The following is a 5,000-nucleotide window of genomic DNA, read 5'->3' as shown; positions in this document are numbered from 1 at the left end:
ACTGTCCGTATACATGCTGAAAGAGTCTGCCCACAATGGGAACCACACGTCAGCCAGACACTCTGATCACGCACCACTCTCTGCTTCTAACAGGCGCACATACAATATGTAAGCACCAGCATGGAACAACATCCAGTGCATCTTCTCCGCCACATTACACAATCCACACTATCACAACCAGACCAGGAGGTCCATGCGGAAAATACAATATCCCAGCCTTTCGACATCCACCATTGCGCAGACCAGGCACCAACACCCACACATGTCCTATACAACGGTGCACCCAACATCACAATAGTACCTCCTGTCACAGCGCACAAACAATGACATGAGTCAAAGACACAGGTCTCACACAAGCATAGAATTGGAGCGCCGCCTCTAATAAGCCAAAGGTGCATCCTGACGTGACAAATCTGATCATGTCACAAGCATTCACTTACTATAATCACTATCAACGAACCTGCCGCCCCCGCCCCCCCCCCCCCCCTACACCTTTCCTTACAACAACGTGTAACCTAACCTAACCTAACCTAACCTATGTTGTACCTTAACCTAACCTATGTTGTACCTTAACCTAACCTATGTTGTACCTTAACCTAACCTATGTTGTACCTTAACCTAACCTATGTTGTACCTTAACCTAACCTATGTTGTACCTTAACCTAACCTATGTTGTACCTTAACCTAACCTATGTTGTACCTTAACCTAACCCATGTTGTACCTTAACCTAACCTATGTTGTACCTTAACCTAACCCATGTTGTACCTTAACCTAACCCATGTTGTACCTTAACCTAACCCATGTTGTACCTTAACCTAACCCATGTTGTACCTTAACCTAACCCATGTTGTACCTTAACCTAACCCATGTTGTACCTTAACCTAACCCATGTTGTACCTTAACCTAACCCACGTTGTGCCTTAACCTAACCCACGTTGTGCCTTAACCTAACCCACGTTGTGCCTTAACCTAACCCACGTTGTGCCTTAACCTAACCCACGTTGTGCCTTAACCTAACCCACGTTGTGCCTTAACCTAACCCACGTTGTGCCTTAACCTAACCCACGTTGTGCCTTAACCTAACCCACGTTGTGCCTTAACCTAACCCACGTTGTGCCTTAACCTAACCCACGTTGTGCCTTAACCTAACCCACGTTGTGCCTTAACCTAACCCACGTTGTGCCTTAACCTAACCCACGTTGTCCCCTAACGTAACCCACGTTGTCCCCTAACGTAACCCATGTTGTCGCCTAAACCTGCTCTGTAATTGTTATACGACTCGTTCAATTAGTGTAGTGTTGCCCACCCGCAACCCTCGCAATATAGTTCGCTACTCGCACTGCCCGCTCCCCTGTGTATCGCTTCATGTTAAACACCTTGCAAGTCTTGCTGACTTTCCACATGCTCCTGCTGTACACTGTAATGTGGATGGCAGCAGGACGTACATGCCGCCCCTCCCCACGTCCCCACCTTGCCCCCCCTGCCTTCGCAAGCTGGTTGGTGAGAAGTTTGCATGTTCAATGCCCTTCGCATGCGACGTACTCAGGCTACGTTGTGGTGCGGCCTGTGTCAACCGTCCGCTAATGTCGTACGCGTAAACCACAATCTGTACTGCACATTCGTCCTTATGTACCGAATGATACATCGTGGCACATGTGTGACCGTACAACGACTGCGCCCAAAAACGGCGGACCATACAGTGCAAATATTGTGCACGCAGCTACGTGTCGTCTCCCTATGAGAGCTGGATTGCAGTGTGGTACGCCATAGAGACGTGTGGGAGGAACGGACGCCGTGGATGGCGATCAGCATGAGCTGTCTGTTGATGTATTCGGACCTAGTCGTCTCTCCTCACACACCGTGATGGCATGGTGCACCGCGTTCCATATCTGCGACATGCTACAGAGGCCGGTTGACAGTCGTTCGAGCAATGGACATCGCATACGTACGGGGGCCACCTTCCACGTATTGTCTAGGCGTGCACATTTTGTTGCGTGTATGTGGGCAGACGTAGTGTGGCGTGACACCTGACACAGGCATGCAATAATCGTTGAAGTTGCAAATGGCGATGGACGCCTGCGTTTTCTGGTGAAGTTACGCAAATGAACAAATGGTAACCTGTTGTGGTGCGGTTGTTCTCGCTAGGGGTGAATCGGTGATGGCGACGATAGGTTGAGGTACGAACCGGTTGTTCCAGCGATACCCACCATGCCGACGAAACTGAACGGCATCTGGGTGTGAAGCGATACGCGGCGGTGGCTGGGTGGGACCGTCCCCGGCCGGTGAGGGGGCGCCTCCCGGCGTGCTGGCCGCGCGGTGCGTGGGCGCACGCGCTACAGCCGGCTGGTGGGGGCGGCCAGTGGCAGGCGCGCCGGCCGACGGACGCGGCAGGCGTCGCAGCTGCGCGCCGGCGCACCCTGCGCGCGGCGCCGTGCGGCCAAAGTAGGTCCTCGCGGGCCCGGTGCGAAGCGCGGTGGACATCTTCAGTGTGCTGGTCCGATTGAGGACTGTGTGCGTTGAGGATGCGCCGCCGCCCGGCGCTCGGCGCCGCGACGCCGTCTGCTGCTCGGTCGCCCCAGCGGTTCTCGCTGGTGGTTTGTATCGCAGCTGTGCGGATGTGTTGGCGCGTGCGCTGTGCTGGGAGAGTTCGCTTCGGCACCCAAGTGGGGCTTTTGTCCTTCTGTGGCGCTGGCGTTGGAGCTGCCGGTCACCGTAGGTGGCGCGTGTTGTCTCCCGCCGGCAATGCCACGACAGCACGCTCCCGGGCCTCTGTCGGCAGCGGCAAGCTCAGTTGGGAGCACGGGTGGTCGCACCGAAAGCGTCTACTCGCCTAACTCCGGGCGATTGCGCCTCTCTCGAACCCGACCAAGTACTTGGGACGGCGCTGCGCGCCGCCGGGACCTGAGAGGGTTTCGAGGTGTATTGTGCAGGGGAGCTCAGCCTCCTCCTGTTTGCAGAATGATTGAGCGGACGCTTGCGTGTTCGCGCGGGCCCCCGGGACACACTCCCGGCGGCCGGCTGCTCAGCTCTAGTTGACGCAGCTCCCTGGTTGATCCTGCCAGTAGTCATATGCTTGTCTCAAAGATTAAGCCATGCATGTCTCAGTACAAGCCGCATTAAGGTGAAACCGCGAATGGCTCATTAAATCAGTTATGGTTCCTTAGATCGTACCCACGTTACTTGGATAACTGTGGTAATTCTAGAGCTAATACATGCAAACAGAGTCCCGACCAGAGATGGAAGGGACGCTTTTATTAGATCAAAACCAATCGGTCGGCTCGTCCGGTCCGTTTGCCTTGGTGACTCTGAATAACTTTGGGCTGATCGCACGGTCCTCGTACCGGCGACGCATCTTTCAAATGTCTGCCTTATCAACTGTCGATGGTAGGTTCTGCGCCTACCATGGTTGTAACGGGTAACGGGGAATCAGGGTTCGATTCCGGAGAGGGAGCCTGAGAAACGGCTACCACATCCAAGGAAGGCAGCAGGCGCGCAAATTACCCACTCCCGGCACGGGGAGGTAGTGACGAAAAATAACGATACGGGACTCATCCGAGGCCCCGTAATCGGAATGAGTACACTTTAAATCCTTTAACGAGTATCTATTGGAGGGCAAGTCTGGTGCCAGCAGCCGCGGTAATTCCAGCTCCAATAGCGTATATTAAAGTTGTTGCGGTTAAAAAGCTCGTAGTTGGATTTGTGTCCCACGCTGTTGGTTCACCGCCCGTCGGTGTTTAACTGGCATGTATCGTGGGACGTCCTGCCGGTGGGGCGAGCCGAAGGCGTGCGACCGCCTCGTGCGTGCTCGTGCGTCCCGAGGCGGACCCCGTTGAAATCCTACCAGGGTGCTCTTTATTGAGTGTCTCGGTGGGCCGGCACGTTTACTTTGAACAAATTAGAGTGCTTAAAGCAGGCAAGCCCGCCTGAATACTGTGTGCATGGAATAATGGAATAGGACCTCGGTTCTATTTTGTTGGTTTTCGGAACCCGAGGTAATGATTAATAGGGACAGGCGGGGGCATTCGTATTGCGACGTTAGAGGTGAAATTCTTGGATCGTCGCAAGACGAACAGAAGCGAAAGCATTTGCCAAGTATGTTTTCATTAATCAAGAACGAAAGTTAGAGGTTCGAAGGCGATCAGATACCGCCCTAGTTCTAACCATAAACGATGCCAGCCAGCGATCCGCCGCAGTTCCTCCGATGACTCGGCGGGCAGCCTCCGGGAAACCAAAGCTTTTGGGTTCCGGGGGAAGTATGGTTGCAAAGCTGAAACTTAAAGGAATTGACGGAAGGGCACCACCAGGAGTGGAGCCTGCGGCTTAATTTGACTCAACACGGGAAACCTCACCAGGCCCGGACACCGGAAGGATTGACAGATTGATAGCTCTTTCTTGATTCGGTGGGTGGTGGTGCATGGCCGTTCTTAGTTGGTGGAGCGATTTGTCTGGTTAATTCCGATAACGAACGAGACTCTAGCCTGCTAACTAGTCGCGTGACATCCTTCGTGCTGTCAGCGATTACTTTTCTTCTTAGAGGGACAGGCGGCTTCTAGCCGCACGAGATTGAGCAATAACAGGTCTGTGATGCCCTTAGATGTTCTGGGCCGCACGCGCGCTACACTGAAGGAATCAGCGTGTCTTCCTAGGCCGAAAGGTCGGGGTAACCCGCTGAACCTCCTTCGTGCTAGGGATTGGGGCTTGCAATTGTTCCCCATGAACGAGGAATTCCCAGTAAGCGCGAGTCATAAGCTCGCGTTGATTACGTCCCTGCCCTTTGTACACACCGCCCGTCGCTACTACCGATTGAATGATTTAGTGAGGTCTTCGGACTGGTACGCGGCATTGACTCTGTCGTTGCCGATGCTACCGGAAAGATGACCAAACTTGATCATTTAGAGGAAGTAAAAGTCGTAACAAGGTTTCCGTAGGTGAACCTGCGGAAGGATCATTACCGACTAGACTGCATGTCTTTCGATGTGCGTGTCGTGTCGCGCAACAC

The 5,000-nt window shown here is 53.7% G+C and overlaps 1 non-coding gene across 1 annotated transcript; it reads left to right on the top strand.

Annotated features, from left to right (window-relative positions):
* The first annotated feature begins 3,043 nt into the window (after window positions 1–3,043).
* Window positions 3,044–4,952, top strand: LOC124746557. The gene has a single exon (XR_007011375.1). It is a non-coding gene; the product is annotated as a small subunit ribosomal RNA (ribosomal RNA).
* Window positions 4,953–5,000: the final 48 nt, after the last annotated feature.

Source organism: Schistocerca piceifrons, unplaced genomic scaffold (assembly GCF_021461385.2).
Source record: "Schistocerca piceifrons isolate TAMUIC-IGC-003096 unplaced genomic scaffold, iqSchPice1.1 HiC_scaffold_351, whole genome shotgun sequence".
In the NCBI taxonomy this organism is placed as follows: Eukaryota; Metazoa; Arthropoda; class Insecta; order Orthoptera; family Acrididae; genus Schistocerca; species Schistocerca piceifrons.
Note: the sequence above shows the minus strand (reverse complement) of the source record. Positions and strands in the feature narration are given on the sequence as shown.